The sequence below is a fragment of the Microtus ochrogaster genome, chromosome 15, assembly GCF_000317375.1.
Source record: "Microtus ochrogaster isolate Prairie Vole_2 chromosome 15, MicOch1.0, whole genome shotgun sequence".
In the NCBI taxonomy this organism is placed as follows: Eukaryota; Metazoa; Chordata; class Mammalia; order Rodentia; family Cricetidae; genus Microtus; species Microtus ochrogaster.
The window spans coordinates 6,585,925-6,605,607 of record NC_022017.1 but is presented as its reverse complement, the minus strand read 5'-3'; the positions used below and the strand labels follow the sequence as shown (position 1 = coordinate 6,605,607).

General features: G+C 41.8%; 1 pseudogene; it reads right to left on the bottom strand.

Moving 5' to 3' along the window:
* Positions 1-18,568: 18,568 nt before the first annotated feature.
* LOC101982200 lies at positions 18,569-18,974 on the bottom strand (annotated as a pseudogene).
* Between the last annotated feature and the right edge of the window lie 709 nt (positions 18,975-19,683).

The following is a 19,683-nucleotide window of genomic DNA, read 5'->3' as shown; positions in this document are numbered from 1 at the left end:
GAAATCTTAAATAAATAAATAAATAAATAAATAAATAAATAAATAAATAAATAAATAAATAAATATTCCTAGAAAAAATTTTTACTCAAATAAATTAAGTATTAGGTAAGAATCTTTATACACAAAATTGTATGTCCCAGCATTATTTGTAGAGAAAAATTTAGAAACTATCACATGGGAACTGTCACTTAGATAAATGAACAAAATATTATGTAGTTATTAAAACTTTATTTATGAACCCATGATAAATATATAATTAAAGTGAAACAAAAAGCAAAACATATATCAGTGTGTTTGGAATATCATGGCTACATTTAATTTAAAAGAATTTTTTTTGCCTCCTTTAAAAAATTGCTTATAAATGATGGAGCTATGAGAGGGCTGTTTATTTCATTTTTGTATGTGTGACAGGGTCTTGCTAAGTGGCTTGGGATAGCCCTGAACTTGCCATTTCTTGCACACCCTCTCCCCTAGGTGCTGGAATTGCAAGCATGCAGCACTATGCCAGTGAAGACCTATTTTTAAAAGCTCTTCTCTCTTTCCTTCCTTCTTCCTTCCCTCCCTCCCTCCCTCCCTTCTTTCCTTCCTTTCTTTTTTTGAAACTCAGAATTTTCAGCATATTAATATGCATTTAATGTAGACAAGATGTTATGTGTAATGACTCATGTTAAACTCATGGCATAACTAACCAAAAATGCATCAAGCAGAACTACTCCTAGGCATACAAACTTCAGATAGCCATAAATGACATAATTTATTTAAACACTAAAACAAAAAGAAGTAGATGTCTGGACAGTTGCAAAAAAATTAGGAAACTCTGAGAGTTGAAGCATTGTAAATCATCGCATATAAAATAGTACGGATTTGATTACCAGGAATTCTAGGTGACCTGCCATTGTGAAAAAGAATCACTGGACCTGCAGGGGGGCTGCCTGTGGGATTCTTTGTCCCCCTTTAAGTCATGTTGGAATCAACATTAAAATAATTGTTAGGATTTCTGACTATGTCTCAGCTACAACTTTTCTGGTGCTATTCATTTTGTCCTGCCCCAGCAAGACTGAGATATTTGTTTAACCCTTTCTTTACTATGATTTAGACAAATACAACAAGTTTCTTAAATATAATTTTGACAGGGACAAAGCCCTGTCTGGGTCTAGATAATAGGCTCTAGGGCAGAGTCCAGTGCTATTATTCTGCTAAATGGACATAGTAATAAACTTTCCCCCATGTTCTTATCTTTATACCCACAGAACACACCAGGGAGGCCTTTTCAGTAGATGGTGACTTACACAGAGCCCCACCATTGATTATCGAGCAGAGAATAAGAAATTGTGGCATGCTCAGCTCTAAACGGGCCATCTGTATCATACCCCTTCCTCCAAAGACTCAGAAATCATGGTGACAGGTGGCGGAAATTGTTAAAGCCAGATGTAGTGGACATCTGTAATAAAACAGTATTTACAGGACATAACAACACTTTCCCATATGTGACCTGACAGGGCCCCTGGCTGCATGCACAAAACCAACCCAGCCAAATTTGTCTATAAATAAAACAAATAAACCCAATCATAATTTCCTCCTGAGAATTACCCTTCCAAGCTATTTAAATAATGTGAGATTTATGTTTAACCCTTTCTTTACTATGACTTAGATAAAGAGACAGCATAAAGAGAATTCCTAAGACATAATCAAATTCACAAAACCCTATGAGGTACAGAGAAACAGGAGGAAAATGTGTCCAGTTAATACACACATAGAATTAGCCTCTATATATATGGGTTTGGCTATTTATACAAAAGAGGCTTGGAAGAAATCATAAAGGGTTTTGCCATTGCTAATAGCAAGGGTGAAATTAGACTGGCTCTTTTCTGTGATCTCAACACGGCCATGGTTCGCGTGAGTTGTGGCACCATTTGTGCTAACTTGAAAGTGTATGCTGATTGTGGAGAAAACCAGCGTAAGATGGGACTTCAGGTCATCATATCTGAAAGCCTTTGAAAGAACTGAGCAGTTACCCATTCAACAACAGGGACAGAATTAGGGAGTGCAAGATACATTTTTTTGAGACTCAACATTTATGAAAATAATAGATGGGTATTGAAGAAATGTTCCTCAGAGCTCAGAGTTTGAACTTAGATAAACCGAGTATCTCTTACCTGAAATGTTTGATACCAGAAGTGTTTTGAATTTCACATTTTCATATCTGTAAACTATGAAATCTTGAGTATGACTCCCAAGTCCAAAAACAAAATTCACATATATTTATGTATGCACTTAGCTTAAAAGTAACTTAATATAGCGTTTTAAATTATTCTGTCCACTTTGAGCCCCCATAAAGCAAAGGGTTGTCTAAGTCACTCATGACAATTTCTCTGAGAAGTTTTGAAGGGGCTGGTTGAAGGGGCTGGGTTGTCTCTCCCCTTGAGATTACTGAATAAATTGGGATCTGTACCTGAGTTTTGAGGCAACTGGTTTCATGAAGACAAGTGAGTGATATTGACCCTCTTTAAATTTGGACTTTGAGTATTTTGTATCTTGTGTGTTCAGACTGTGGATGCCCAAAACATGATTACTTCTCAGTTTTGCTGCTTGCTAAGAGCACCCTGCTAAGACCACTTTCCTGTGTGGGTTGGTGTAAGAGGAACTGATAAGAAAATACTAAACTCATCCTAAGTGATGACCAGTGGTTATCCAGTACAGGTCCACTGCTTCAGCTTCACCATGTCCCTCTCCTTTCCTTCTCTGAACTATGTGTGTTAGAAGAGATCTTTCAAGATTTTGATCTCAATAGTCTGTTTAAAGACCAGTGTTCTAGGTCAAAAAATTCTTAGATAGCTGTGAGGTTGCTTGTAGTTCTTTGTCAAGAGGGGTTCTCAGTTTGAGAGTGAGTAAAGTGGGGGTGCACATGAGGTGTTGGAGGAAGGAAGGGGAGGGGAGAAGTGATATAATTATTTTTTTTAACTAAAACAAATTTAATAAAAAGGGAAAACCCTTGTCATGTCCCTAACTACCATTCTCTTTCTTTTTAACTCTGTATTCTATAGATCTTAAAGAAAATAGAAAGGCTGAATTTTTGTATTATGTCTCATTGTAATATATTCATAAGCCTCTGTGAGATGCACTAACATTTTTTCCTCAAATCAGCAAGAGAGGGAAATGCACAGACAACCAGAAAATCTATTCGCTCAGGGAAATGGATTGAGAAGAAAGCAGTAACGGAAAACCAGGGAGAGGAATAAATTATGAGGCAGAGAAAAGGGGAGAAAGGCAGGCGAGTGAAAACAGATGATAAAATCGAATACAGAAACTAGTGAGAATATTAGGAAAAGGGGAAACAAGAATAGATTGAAAAAGCGTAACCATTGCAACATTGGTTTCTACCAGAGTCCACAGTTTGCATTCATTTCTACATACGGTCCTCACAAGCAAGGTCTGGGGGTGGTTTGAAAAGGTTTCTTGCATATGACTGGGGAATGAAGCCTGGAAAACAGTACATGCACTGACTTGTCAAGCAGCTTCAGGGTAGAAGAGGCAAAAACCAATGTTTGAGTATCCTCAAATGTCTCTCCCTCTGAGCTACTTAATAATAAAATATTTAAACAGATAGAGGTAAGAACAACACCCTTTCTGCTACTGCTGCAGAAAGATGATGGGAAAATGGTGAAATGTCAAGATGATGAGGGGCATAGGAGGCAGGAAGAGCTAGAATAATAGAAATAAAGACTCTAGAAAAAATGAGCAGTCAGATAGGAAACAGGCTAAGATGTCTGCATAAGCATAATGGGACTTTTTGATAGTTTGATACAGAGTTAGCTTCCTGAGCCAGATGTTTGGAATGACCCACCCCAGCTCTCCGACTCTGAGAAGACAGGTCTTTTCATGTTTTTTTCCACATAGACAGGTCAATTCAAAGGAAGATTCATCCTAACGGTGGCACACAGACACGAGAGCCGGGCCAGGTGAGTAGACAGAGCACCAGGTGACAACACAAAGGGGAGGCACAGAGAAGAAAGAATCTTAGCAGACAGAGTTGGGATAGCAGAGATAGAATGTCAATAGGAGAAACAGCAGGTGCAGAGATTTTGGAGTCAAGCTCTGTCACCTCTCCTCTGTGGCCTCTATGTGCGGAGTACAGGTCTGACCCTGTGGTTAGGAAGTGCTAATCTCTAGGATACCCAGATGCAGTGTCAGCTTTTACAGGGAACGGAACATTTACTAACCTGTGCCGTGCGCTGAGACAGATACTGAAGGAGTCATTGGTTGCGCTGATCTTACGTGCAGAGCAAAGGTGCAATGAGTTCTGTTGCAAACTCACTGGATATTTATAGGCTCATGAGCTGCAGTGCTCTCTCTCTCTCTCTCTCTCTCTCTCTCTCTCTCTCTCTCTCTCTCACACACACACACACACACACACACACAGGCAGGTAGTAGGGCAGCCAATGGGCTTTCAGCATCAAGGAAGAAGCAACTGCTTTTCACTGTGCACCAAATGGGAATCTGATCATAATGGACAAGTAATCTGCTCTTGGAGTGTGTCTTAATTGGTTGGCATTCAGGAGCCAGCTACATTACTGTACTCCTAGAATCCCAGGGGGAGTTGCTCACTGACAAAATGCCCTGGAATTTCTGCTTGAGAGTTTTTTGGGGGGGGGGGCTTGCTTCTTTATTTTTTTATTCTCAAAGAATTTCATCCATGTATAGAATGAAATATCACCATATCCTACCTCCATTTCATCTCCCCTCTAACATGGCCTCTCTCAACTTCATGCCTTCTTTTGTTTTGATAAAACATATGTACATATGTGTGGTCATCCCATGGAGCATGGAAAACCCACCAGTGGCCACACCCTCACAGCAAAAGAACTGTAGCACAACACCTGCTCTATGCACTATGGTATGGTTCATGAATCAGGCAAGGGGCTGGAGATTATTGTCTATATAATTAGACCAAGGTTCTTGACTGGCCTGGGTGTGGCACAAATATGATGGAAAAAAAGGAGAGCAACTAACCACATGCAAATCCCATAGGAAATCCAACTGCTCTTGTTCCACATGAATGATATTAAATGCTGGTACCAGCAACAAGATAGTCACAGCAGCTGTCTGGCTTATGGCAATTCTGGCTGCCAGTAGAGCAGGTCTTAGCAATGACAATAGCCTCCTGCCTCTGTCTCCTTCCTACTAGCATGCACCACCACAACTGGCCGGGTTGGCTCCACCAGGCTAGGTACCGACTGGGCTAGGGCAATGTGTCTCCCGCTGCTGCTGGGAGCTGGGGCAGCAAGCGGGCTCAGGGACCTTTGGCGGTTACTATGCAGATCTCCCGGGTCCTGTAGGAAAACTGGCCACTTGCACCACAAACTCTTGGGTGCACAGAGCTGGGGACTGCCACTGCCTCCCTGCCAGGCTGCTGCCTTCTCCTGCAGACGTGCAGACGGGCAGCCTGGCAGGGTCTGGGTGGCTCTGATTGCTGATGCTCCTGGCACTCCTGCCTTATGCTGTCCCTCTTGGCTCCACAACCTCTAGTAAACAATCATTTAGGGAATTTGAGTGTTGTTCTCTCTAAACTACTTCCTACTGTTAGTTGGGTGAAGTAATTTGGGGGGGGGGTATTCACAGAAACCTTTGGGGGTGGTCTTGGTCCATCAAACCACATTAGCCTCTGTGGAAACAAAAGCAGAACCTCTTTTCCAAAGCAACAAATCCTTAGACCCAAATTTTAAAGTCAAGATACCTTTCTTAGCAGTCTTCAGAATCAAATGTCTCTCAGTCTAGATTCTCTGTGCACATTCCATCTTTTCAAGGCCTTCAATTCATCCTCCAGCCTCTTCTTTATTACTTTCCTGATGGCCAGTTTTCTGGAAGGTGTCCCTCAGAGAGAGTTTCTAGTTCCTGATCTCAGCCTCCTCTGGTGCCTGTACCACATGGAACTGCTATCAGGCAAGAGTCTGGGGATGAAAAAAGCACAACACATACCCATCTTCAATTCATCCTCACCATTCCTGAGGGCAATCTCTCAGGGATCCCTTGTTCCTGATCTTGCTGGGGGCCTCCATTTGTAATGCAATGCCTGCTCTACACGCCATGTACTATGGTATGGTTCATGAATTTGGCAAGAGACTGGAGGTTGAAACACACACACACACACAGACATGGACAGACATCGGTAATGTCAAGAGTGCTCACAGAAAATTCAGGGTCTGAAGGTCCACAGCCCCCAACAAGAACTCCCCCTGTCTCTGCAACAATCAACTGCCAGTTGATGCTTGGCGTGGAGTGAGGACTGGAGAGCACCTTCTATATCTCTGATGTCACACAGACAACCATATCTCCTGTGAGTTACAGTAACTGCTTTGAGTGAAGAGCCATGCTATGACTGGAAGACAGGATTATTCACATAGCTCCTCTCCATCCCTCAGCTCTTACTTTCTTTCTAACCTCCTCTTCCTCAGTGTTCCTTAAGTCTTGGATGGCTGATAAAGGTGTTCCATTTAGGGACAAACATTCACAATCTCTTATTCTTAGCACTGTGACTGGTTATTTCTATCTGTGTTAACTGCTACCTACTGCAATAAACAAGCTTCTCTGAGAAAGGCTAAAATCATCCCAAGTCCTTGGGTATAAATCATAAATATATAGAAGACAATTTGACAATTTGGCCATTGGCAAAATGACCATAGCGTTTTCTACCCTATGGCCCATGTCCTCCCCAGCCATGGACTTTTGACCAAGATTATAGCACTAGATATGAAATACTCTCTTTTGGGGTGGTCCTCAAATGCATGTGTAAATCAGTTAGTTATTCCATAACAGTCATGCCACATTCTATCAGTGGTGACATATTGCTTGATAGGTCAGTATTGTCATATGTAGGGTACACCTGTGGGTAAGACCACTTGTGTCTGCCAACTGTCAGCTCAGCACCTTCTGGCAGCATGAGATCTGGATGGCAGATCTTGGTTGATTTTTGGTTGATTTTTCTGTCATACTCCCAAAGAGTGTGGTTTCTTCATCAACAGGATCTAACCTCCTCTTCCTCAGTGTCCCTTAAGTCTTGGTGCGTAATGAAGAGAAATGACAAGAGCCTGTGTTGCTTTAGAGGATTTCTGACCATAGGGAGAGGCAGTGTTAGACTTCCTTCTGTATTCATTGTATCCTATGGATTTGGTTGCTTGTGTTTCATTTTCATTCAATTCTGCAGTGAATCCAAACTTCTAGGAACTTTTAAATTTCCTCTTTAGTTTCTTCAGTGACCCATTCATTGTTCAACAGTTATTTAATTTCCATGTATTTGTGTTTCCTATGGTTTCCTTTTCTGTTGACATCTAGCCTCATTCAATCTTGGTCATAAAATTCTTTAATTTTTCCTGTATTTATTGAGAATTGCTTTGTGTCCCATTGTGTTATATATTTGGGGGGAAAATCCCATGGGTTATTGAAGATAAGTTGTATCCTGTGTTGTTTGGACTGGGGATTCTGTAGATGCCTATTTAATCCATTTGATTTCTGATGTAATTTAAAGAGCATTTTTATTATATTTATTTACTTTATGTGTACGTGTGCATGTGTGGTTCATTCCACTCCACCCGGAAGGAGGTCGGAAGACAACTTGCAGGAATTGTTTCTCTTCATCATGTGGACCCAGGAGATTGAACTCGGGTGAGCCATGCTTCCCAGAAAATGCATTACCCACTGAGCTAGTTGGCCAGTCTGCCAGATTAAAAAAAATACAGAAACATTGGAGTTAAATGACTTACATCTGTTGGTGAGGGCGGGGTACTGAAATACCTGCTATTGCTCTATTGGGATTAACCTGTGACTTCACGTTAAGAAATATTTGTTATATGAAATTGGGTACAGTGATATGTTTGTTGTGTGTTCATAATTGCAACACTCTCCTGATTTATTCCTCCCTTAAAGAGTATGATGTGATCTTTTCTGTCTTTGCTAAGTAGTTCTGATTTGGTTTCATCAGGTATTGGAACAATGAGGCCTACTTTTTCTTACTTTTATTAGCTTAGAATACTTTTTCCCACTCTTTACCCTAACTTGGTAACTATTTTGGATGCTTGATATGGGAGTCCCCTCTGTGTGCTGTGATTACCATTAATGGGTAAAGAAACTGCCTTGGTCTGTTGGTAGGGCAGAACTTAGGTATGTGGGGAGGACTGAACTGAATGCTGGGAGAAAGAAGGGTGGAGTTAGGGAGACACCATGGAGCTACTGGAGACAGACACTGGGAATTTTACCTGGTAAGCCACAGCCACGTGTCGATATACAGATTAATAGAAATGGGTTAAATTCAGATTTAAGAGTTAGCCAATAAGAAGCTAGAGCTAATGAGCCAAGCAGTGATTTAATTAATACAGTTTCTCTGCAGTTATTTTGGCTCTGGGTGGCCAGGATGAACAAGCGTCCTTCCCCCAACAGATGCTAAAGCATATTTCTTGGTGGCAGCAAAAATCTGGACCCTGTTTTCTAATAGAATCTGGTAGTGTATATATTTTTATTGGGGAACTAGGACCATAAATATTCTGAGTTTTATTACTGAAAAATGTTGTTTGATTTTTATTGTTTTGTTGATTTTTTGGTGGTGTTTTCTTAGACTTCTTTTTGTTAACTGTCTTGGTATTGTTAATTTTTCCTCTGTGACCTCTTGGAGATGTTTCTTCTCTACTCTGAAGCATTCCTTCCAGTATCCTTTGTGTAGCTGGCTTGCTGATCATATATTTCTTTAGTCTGTTATTGTTATTGGTAATTTTTATTTATACTTCAATTTAGAATAGATAGGTTTTTTTATTGAGAAAAAAAGATTTCCGCCTCCTCCCAGCCTCCCACTCCTCCCACCCTCCCCCCACTTCTCTCCCCCTCCCTCTCGAGTCTGAAGAGCAGTCAGGGTTCCCTGCCCTGTGGAAAGTCCAAAGTCCTCCCCCCTCCATCCTGGTCTAGGAAGGTGAACATCCAAACTGGCTAGGCCCCCACAAAGCCAGAACAAGAAGTAGGATCAAAACCCAGTGCCATTGTCCTTGGCTTCTCAGCAACCCTCATTGTCCACCATATTCAGAGAGTCTGGGTTTATCCCCTGCTTTTTCAGTCACAATCCAGCTGGCCTTGGTGAGCTCCCAATAGATCAGCCCCACTGTCTCTGTGGTGAGTGCACCCCTCTTGGTCCTGACTTCCTTGCTCATCTTCTCCCTCCTTCTGTTCCTCATTGGTACTTTGGGAGCTCAGTCTAGTGTTCCAGTGTGGGACCATCGCCAGATGAAGGTTCTATGGTGATATGCAAAATATTCATCAGTATGGCTATAGGATAGGATCATTTCAGGTTCCCTATCCTCAGCTGCCCCAGGAACTAACTGGGGACCTCGCCTTAGGCACCTGGAAGCCCCTCTAGGTCCAAGTCTCTTCCCAACCCTAAGATGGCTCCCTTAATTAAGATATGTGCTTCCCTGCTCCCCTATCCAACCTTCCTGTATCCCAATCATCCCGTTGCCCCAAGTTCTCCCCATCCTACCCTTCTCACTTTTTTCTCCCCATCTCTCCTTAACCCCCTCCCACCCCACCCTTAAGATCCCGATTTTTTGCCTGGCAATCTTGTCTACTTCCCCTACCCAGGAGGATAGCTATATGTTTTTCTTTGGGTTCACCTTCTTATTTAGCTTCTTTAGGATATCAAAATATAGACTCACTGACCTTTATTTGTGGCTAGAAACCAATTATGAGTGAGTACATCCCATGTTCCTCTTTTTGGGTCTGGGTTACCTCACTCAGGATAGTATTTTCTATTTCCATCCATTTGCATGCAAAATTTGAGAAGTCATTGTTTTTTACCGCTGAGTAGTACTCTAATGTGTATATATTCCACACTTTCTTCATCCATTCTTCCATTGAAGGACATTGAACAACATCTAGGTTGTTTCCAGGTTCTGGCTATAACAAATAATGCTGCTATGAACATAGTTGAACAAATGCCCTTGTCATATGATCGGGCATAGTTTAACAAGTATAGTAAGTTAGGTTGGCAGTTGAGTTCTTTCAGAACTTGGAATATATTTTTCTAATTTAAAAAATTTCATCAAATAGTCAGCGGACACGCTAATTAACTGACCTCCGTATGTGACTTGGCTTTTTCTCTCTTGCAGCTTTTAATAGTCTTTTTTGTTTGTTTGTGTTTTAAGTGTTTTAGCTATAATACGTCATGAGACATTTCTTTTGGGGTTTTCTTTTGTGTTTTCACTCTGTAAGTCTTTTAAACTTGGATGGGCAATTGTCTCTCTCTAGATTTGGGAATTTTCTTCAATGATTTTATTGAAAATATTTGCTATGTGTCTGGCCTAGAATTCTTCATCTCATATGTGCATAATCCACATATTTAGTCTCGTCATACTGTCCTGAAGTTCTTATATATTCAATTTTTAGTGTACTATTAAGGGTAGCTATTGCTGTGGTGAAACACCATGACCAAAGCAGGTGAGGAGGAAAGGGTTTATTTAGCTTTTACTTCCATATCACTGTTCATCACTGAAGGAAATCAGAAGAGGAACTCTAATAGGGCAGGAACCTGGAGGCAAGAGCTGATGTAGAGACCATGGAAGAGTCCTACTTGCTGACTTGGTCCCTATGCTTGCTCAATCCGCTTTTTATTTATTTTTTATGGATTGTTTTGTTTTATTTTGTTTGAAGCAGAGTTCTCTAGGCTATCCCTGCAGTGCCCCTGCTTCTGCCTCCTGATTAAAGGTATGTGCTGCTATGCTTGCCTCAAATTTTCTAATATTAAATAAATGCATGTTATCAAACACCTGGCAAATGTCTAAAAGTAGGGGAAAGAAATTCATTTTCCTATACTACTTTTTGGTTTTGTTCTTTTTTTTATTTTTATTGAGCTCTACATTTTTCTCTGCTCCCCTTCCTGCCTCTCCCCTCCCCCAAGGTTTCCATGCTTCCAATTTACTCAGGAAATTTGTCTTTTTCTACTTTCTACTTCCCATGTAGATTAGATCTATGCAAGTCTCTCTTAGTGTCTGCATTGTTTTCTAAGTTCTCTGGGATTGTGGTTTGTAGGCTGGTTTTCTTTGCTTTATGTTTAAAAATCACCTATGAGTGAGTACATGTGATAATTGTCCTTCTGTATCTGGGTTACCTCACTCAAAATAATGTTTCTAGCTCCATCCATTTTCTTGCAAAATTCAAGCTGTCATTTTTTTCTGCTGTGTAGTACTCCAGTGTGGAAATGTACCACATTTCCCTTATCCATTATTCAGTTGAGGGGCATTTAGGTTGTATCCAGGTTCTGGCTATGACAAACAATGCTGCTATGAACATAGTCGAGCACATGTCATCTTGGCATGCCAATCTGCTTTTTAAATGGAATCCAGGACAACCAGTCTAGGGTTAACTCCACCCACAATGAATGGGGTCCTCCAGCACCAATCACTAGCTAAGAAAATGCCTTACAGCACCATCCTATGAGACATTTTCTAAATCGAGCCTCCTCCTCTCTGATGCCTATTGCTGTGTCAAGTTGACATAAATCTAGCCAGCACAACTGATGCTTTGTCAAATGGATACACAAACACATCACTGTTAAGCTACAACTTGTCCTTTCTTGTTCATCCAGAAGATCACACATTAATAAAGACATCACAATGTAAAATATTTTACAAACTTAAAAAGTGCCACAAGCTTAAAAATTCTAACACTTTAAAACTGTCTCTTTCAAAAAAAAATAACCAGTCTCTTTTAAATCCTGTTTTTGTAAAACTCCAAAATATCTCTCTCTGTCTCTGTCTCTCTCTCAAGTTTAAAGCTTCTCAACAAAACAAAAAATAAATTAGGTATTTCCTTTCTTCAAGAGGATAGAACCAGGGCACAGTGACAATCAGAACTAAGCAAAACCAAACTCCAACAGTGTCAATAACTCAATGTCCAGTAGCTGGGACTCACTCACGATCTTCGGGGTTCTTGCACAAGGCTTGGGGCATTTCTCCATCTCTGCCCTCCGCAGCACACACAGCTTGTTTCCTAGGCTCAGGCAGATTCCATTGCCCACTGTTGCTATCCTTGGTGGTCATCCCATGGTACTGACATCTCCAAAATGCTGGGGACTTCTGCTGCAACTCGGCTGCACTTTCACCTATAGCCTCTCTTGGGCTCTCCTCATGGTGCCAAGCCTCAGCTTCTTTGTATGACCTCTACAGTCCCTTCAACTTCCACTGAAGCTTCACCTTCACCAATGGCCTCTCCTGGCCTCCCTCAGTGCTAAATTTCAGCTGCCCTCCATGACCCTTCAGCCTCTCAAAGCCAGCACCACAAGGGTGACTCTTACACTACCAAGTACAGCTGCCAGCACAAGGTACAACCTTGGCCACCTCTGGAACACAGCTTCTGTGTGCTCGCAGGAAACACTTCCCAGAAGATTTCACCTCAGTAATGCTGGTCTCTTCTCAAACACCACGAATTTCTCAGCTCAAGCTGGCCAGTATCAATTGCCTCAGTAATGCAAGGGTTTCCCTTCAATATTGCTAGTTTCTTGTTAATCACAGCCAACTGTTCAGTTCCAGCTGACAAGAACCACAGAATGGCCCTGACAGAGTCTTTAAACTTCCTCTGAAACTTCACCAGCCAGGCCTCCATCCTCTGCACTGCTCTCCATATTATCTTCCAGTCTCCTATGAAACAGCCCACTGAGCTGTCAACATTCAATGTCTTTTCCAGCCCAAAATTCCAAAGTTCTTCCATAGTTCTCTCCAAAACAACATTATCTGGTCTTTCACAACAATACCCCATTATCCTTGTACCAACTTCTGTCATAGTTATAGTTATTATTGCTGTGATTAAACACATGACCAAAGCAACCTGGGGAGGAAAGGGTTTATTTGGCTTATACTCCATTGTCACAGTTCAACAACAAAGGAAGTCAGGGCAGGAACTCAAAACAGGGCAGGAACTTGGAGGCAGGAGCTGATGCAGAGGCCATGGAGGAGTGCTGCTTACTGGCTTGCTCCCCATGACTTGCTCAGCCTGCTTTCTTACAGAACCTAGGACCACCAGCTCAGGGTTGGTCCCCTGCACTGTGGGTGGCCCTCCCAGACCCTCCCACACCAGTCACTACAGGTATACCTTACAGGAGTGCCTACAGCCCAGTTTTAGGGAGGCATTTTCTCAGTTGAGGATCCCTTCCTCTGAAGACTCTGGCTTGTGTCAAGTTGATATAAAACTAGCCAGAACAATTCATGTTAGAAAATGTATCATTTTATTTGATTGGTTATCCGATTTGGTCTGTTACACACTTATTCTGCTGTTAAGGCTTTCCATAGAGCTTTTTATTAGACTCTGCGTCTTTTCATTTACTTGTTCATTTTCGTTTGGGCTTTCTTCAGTGTTTCTCTTTATTGAATTTAATTTCCATGTCTTTATTTTAGTCATGTGTGTTTTGTTGGGCTTTAGTTTATTCATGCCTTCTCTTTTATTCGGGTGTTTCTCTTTGTCCCCTTTGAATTCATTGAACTCACTGACCATGTTTATAATTGTTTTTTTAAATTGTGTATCATGAATTTCATTTAAGTTGTTCTTCCTAGCGTCTGTTACTACCGTATTGGTCATTTGGGTGGGATATATTTTCTTTTTTTCTTTACCATTTGTACTCTTGTGATGGGACTTGGGCAGCTGGAGTTAGAGTATCTTGAACCCATATATTTGGCCCATCAGTTCTTTGTTTGAGACAGGTTTCTCTGTGTAACGCTGACTATCCTGGAACTCAATCTGTAGATCAGGCTCACAGAACTGCCTCTGCCTCCCAATTGCTGGGACTAAAGGCTTGTACCACTGCCTCCTGGCTTATCTAGTCTATTTGGATGGAACCCAAAAGTAGGGTGTCAGGCTAGACAGCCTGAAGAGTTTAGAAGAGATGGAGCTGAGGGGCTTGGGTCTCTTATTGGGTCCAAGGGTGCAGTGATTACAAGAAGCTGTTAGAACCACCAAATGGAGTGGCTGGGGCATGTGGGTTTAAGGCTGGGAGGGTTGAGGCCAGTCTGATGTTGGGGCATGTTCTTTTACTAGATCCAGTCTGAAGCTACAGTAATTACATGGAACAATTGGTGTGTAGGGGTCCAGAGGTTGAGAGAACAGGAACTGATGTGGGGTGGAGAGGTCTCTTACCCCTCTTCCCAGACCCACATCTGGAGCAACAGATGTTGGAACAGCATAAAGACAAAAAAGGAACCAAATTGCCAAGGTTTTTCTCTCATGACAAAGGTAAAAATGATAGAACCAGTTTCTCAGCATTTTATGATCCACAGTGAATTCATAGATCTGGAATTGATCACTAGCGAAAGTAAAAAGAGCCAGATAGCAGCTGTATTTCTTCCGGTGTCAGCAGTCCACGCCAATCATAAAACAGTTCTAGCGGGCGCAAGCCCAGCGTGAACCTGATCAGTCTATAGATCTAACCCCTATTTGTGGAAAACACAAGGGACAGAAGAACTTGTGGGTAATGTCACATATATGCAGTCAGTAAGAACAAGAATTTGAAAAATTGTCCAAACTGCCAACTTCCTTAACAAAACTCAGGAAGAGGAGTTGGTACAGCTTGACTATGTAGTGTCCCATGTTGGCTTTTATGTTGAAACCTTAGCCACAAACAAGTATTATCATTTAGGATACACACCTCTGGATGCACCGATGAAGGAGGGTCTTTATTGAGCTAACTCAGGTAGGAAGACCCTCACAAATGTGGCCAGCATCATTCCATGGAGTAGGGTCCTGAACTGGATAAAAGAGAAGAAACAGACTGAGTGCCAGCATTCATTTCTGTTTCCTGAGTGTGGACACAGTGGAGTCAGTGGTCTTGCCTTCCCTGCCACAATGAACTGAATCCCTCCAGAGTATAAGCCAAAATAAGTCCTTTCTGCCTTAAATTGCTGTTATCAGGCATTTGATCATAAATTGCTTTCATTGGGTATTTAATGAGAAAAATAACTTACAAATCGTTCTTTACTTAGTCTGTCTACTTAAAAAAGAGAAAGAGGTTTGAGATCAATTAAGTTTAGATTATCACAAGCCAAATAGTTTGGTTTGTTGTAAAATATCTCAAATATTTTCTATGCCAAATGTATGCTATTGATAGAAAATAAAACAGTTCCACAATTCATCTCGTGATTTAATCCTTTTCTTAGGCAATCCTTAACATTTTGCCAACATGGATGGGAGTTTTTGAATTGTTGCTCCAGTATTAACAGGGACAAAGTTCTGGTTGGGGCCTGGGAGGATGGCTGGCTCAGTTAGTGTGGTGGTTTGAATGAATATGGCCTCCAGAGGCTATGTTTAGATCCTTGATCCCCAGCTGGTGGAACTGTTTAGGAAAAGAACAACTATGTGATTATTGGCCATGGAGACAGGACTCTTGGAAAAGCTTGGAAGAATTAAGGTGAGCTGTGAGGTGGTTACATTGGACCAAATCATCTGTTGGCTCTCTGGCTGATTGTTCCCTAATTAAAAAATATGAAGATGTGTTTCTGTGAAGGACACAAGCAGCAACTCCAGGGAAGCAAACACTTCTATCAGGCCTCTGCTCTGCCCCAGCCCTGTCCCCAGATGCACCCTCTCGCATCAGTGATGGGTATTCTTCCAGATCTTTGCATGCGTTTGAGCCCATGTGCAGGATAGAAGGGAAGCTTTGTCCTGCAAGGCATTCTTTTATGTCACTATTGCGATTCAGTCTATTATTCTGCACACACACACTGTTCACCTCATGGTCTGTCTCAGGGACAGACTTTGCCATCGCTCTTTTGTTCTTATGCGATTCGCTGAACAATCTTTCCTATGAATGGGTAATTCATTCAGTTATTAGCAGCATGTCAGTGGGTCTCAACATTTTGCTGTCATAATCAGTGCTGAGTGCAATCTTGTGAGTTTTATATATTTGTGCTGTTATTTTATGATGGGTATTCTGGGTAGAATTCTGCATTGAAGGGCATGCTCATTAAAAAAAAATTAGATACTGTCAAATTGTCAATGTGTGAGACTGCTTCCTATAATTATTGTCAGTTTCACTGTATTTTCCAAAATAGCCTCTAATTGTGTTAATTTGCATATCTTTAATTACTGTGGCTAAGAATCTTTTCACATGCTTGCTTGTTTCTTATATATTTTCATTCAATTTTCTGTCTTATTTCTGCAGCCGTTTTTATTGGGTAAAGCTTTTCTTCTTACTTAAAAGCATTAATTGTCTCAATCATAAGCAAGTTATTGTAAATATTCTCCCACGTAAATAACTAGCCTATTTGATCATTGTGTCTTTTGTCATACAGAGGGTTTCATTTTGATATAATCAATGCATTGCCCTAAACTACGGATTTGCACTCTGTGACTTTTGAAGGTATGCATTCCAGGTTCATGGCTAGATTTTCTCTAATACTTCAGCTGAGTTTATTCTACATTACGTGCCTCCTCTCACGTTCCTTCTTTTGTTTTCGGTGTCTGTGCAGTGGGAGGGATTAAATGGAGGTCCTTGTATGTGCTAAGCCTATATATTCCACCACTAAGTTCCCTCGCTTCTACATCTGGTTCTTTAATAAGCTTAGACTTTGCCTTTAAGATGGTAGAAATTTTACTTTCTTTCTTAATGGGATAGCTAATTGCCCTGATGTCATTTACAAAATAACCTTACTCAGCCTGTTTTCATATAGAACCCTGGACCACAATGAGCTGTACCCTCCCCCATCACTCACTAACTGAGAAAATGCCCTACAGGTTTGCTTACAGCCCATCTTATAGAGGCATTTTCTTAATTGAGGCCCCCCTCTTGATAAATAGCTAGCATCAAGCTGACACATAGCTATCCAACACAACCTTCAACAGAGACTAGCCATTCCCTCCTCTGTGATGTACACAATAAACATACTGAGACTCTGTGTTACTGGGCAGTTGGTGCAGCTCCATCAGAGAGTGTGTGGCCCACATGAGCATCTGGGAGGAGACTGCGGTTGCTAGGCTTGACCTTGCACACACTGTCACCATTTGCACTCAGGCCAGAAGAAAGTTTTGCCATTTCTGAGCTTGACCCATTTGAGGAAAGGCTTTGCCAACTCGCCAGGTCCTAGGCTTTGGTTTTTGATACAGACCCATTCATTCAGGCCTTCACTTACTTCCTACACTGGGGTGGGGAAATTAGTTTCAAATACTTTGCTTTTTGTTTTAAGTCACTTTCTTGTGATATGAGACACAAAAATTTGCAAGTGTTTAATGTACATACCTTGAAAGGTTTGGAGATCGATGTATTTCTACTAAACTATCAGCACAATGATGTCAAAACACATCTGTTGTTGTTAATAAGAAACACGTCTGTTGTTTCTTATTAACTTTTATTTTTATGTTCTGATTCTGTTTCATTGTAGTCACATATGGGATTTAATTGCTTTCTGCTTGAGGAAATTACTGTTATTTTCTGTGTAGCACATTTTCTGAGACTATGAATCTCTTAGCTACTTTTCGATTGCTGTGAAGAGATGTTATGATCAAGAAATGTTTAAAAGAAAAAGTATGTTGGGATTCATGGTTCTAGAGAGTTAGTGTCTGTGACCATCATGGAGCGGGAATATAGCAGTAGGATGCAGGCATGGCACTAGAGTAGTAGCCAGAGCCCACTTCGATTCACAGGTGTGAGGCAGAGAGGGCTAACTGGAAATGGCCTGGGCTTTCAAAACCTCAGCGCCTACCTCCAGTGGCTCACCTGCTCCAACAAGGCTATACCACCTAATCCTATCCAAACAGTTCCACCCACTGGGGACCAAGTACGTTGTGTAGCTTTATGTCAACTTGACATAAGCTAAAGTCATCTGAGAGGAGGGAACCTCAACTAGGAAAATGTCTCCTTAAGACTGGGCTGTAGGCAAGCCTGTAGGACATTTTCTTAATTAACGATTGCTGGGAGAGGGCCCGTCCCATTGTGGGCAGCTCCATTCCTGGTTTGGTGCTCCTAGTTCTAAATGAAGGCTAACTAAGAAAGCCATGTTGAACAAGCCAGTAAGCAGCACTCTATGGCTTCTGCATCAGCTCCTGCCTGCAGGTTCCTGTCCTGTGTGGGTTCCTGCTCTGATTTCTCCTCAGTGATGGGTTTCTCCTCAGTGATGGACTGCAACCTGGAAGTGTAAGCTGCAATAAATGTTTTACTCAGCAAGTTGCTTTGGTCATGATGTTTTATTGCAGCGATAGAAACACTAAGACATCAAGCATTAAAATATATGAGACCATGGGGACCATTATCATTCAAACCACCACATTCCGTTTCCTTGTCCTAAAGGCTCATGGTCATATCATGATGCAAAATGCATTTATTTAGTTTTTCAGTCTAAACACACCTTAAAAGTCCAAAGTCGTTTCTGAGAGTCAAGGTAATCTCTCTCTCTCTCTCTCTCTCTCTCTCTCTCTCTCTCTCTCTCTCTCTGTCTCTCCCTCTGTCTCTAAATTCTCCCGGTCGGAGGGTGGGCATTGCTACGTGTGGACGAAAACAGAACGCTGCGTGCAGCAAGGCTCCAAGAACAGCGGTGCAGGTAAGTTATTAGACCAGCACTCAGGCGAGGGTAGAACCGTTCCAGCCCACGTTGGCTGCGCTCATGTCGTAATAGTTGATGTAGATCCGGCCAGGGCTGATGTGCAGGCGATCAGCCAGCAGGCCGCACAGCAACTTGCTGTAGGTGAGGTTCTGCGCGCCGCCGATCTTGCCGATGCTGTGCAGACTGCATAGGGCGCAGGGGTCGCTAGAGCCGCTAAGTCATTAGCTGGTCCGGGACCACGTGCACTGCGACGTACTGTGCCGGCTTGCCGGTGGCCTGCACCAGCTGCTGGGTGAACTCGGAGAGAAGCCCCTCTGGCACTGAGGCGCGGGGAACGTTGGTGTTCACGGTGAACATCGGCATTGTGGCGGAGGGATTGCACGCGGGGACTAGAGGACGGTGAAAGGCGGGATGTGGCCCAAGTCAGGGACCTGAGCTCTCAAGGTAATCTCTTAACTGTAACTCACTGTGCCATTAAAAGCATATTAGATAGTTTCAACATATAATATCATAGAATATAAATAACCATCCCAAAGGAATTTGGGGCATAGTAAGTAATCATGGAACCAAAGCAAGATCAAAACCCAGCAGGGCAAACTCCAATTCTTGTAGCTATATGTTTGATGTTTAAGGGCTGAAATGGCTGCATGTAGAAGAATCTAAATAGATGCATACCACCCTGCACAAAACTCAACTTCAAATGCATCAAAGACCTCAACATAAAACAACATACACTGAACCTGACAGTGGGAAATAACCTTGAACTCATTGGCACAGGAAAGGACTTTCTGAATAGAACACTGATAGCACAGGCACTAAGATCAACAATTAATAAATGCGACCTCATGAAACTGAAAAGCTTCTATAAGGCAAAGGACACCATCATTCAGACAAAGTGAAGCCTACATTTGGGAAAAGGCTTTTACCAACTACATATCTGATAGAGGACTAATATCCCTAATATTAGAGGACTAATATGAATATATAAAGAATCAAGAAAATAAATATCAAGAAACTAAATAAACCAATTAAAAATGGGAGCAGGGCTGGAGAGATGGTTCACAGGTTATGAGCACTGGCCAGAGGCTCTGAGTTCAATTCCCAGCAACGACATGGTAGCTCACAACCATTT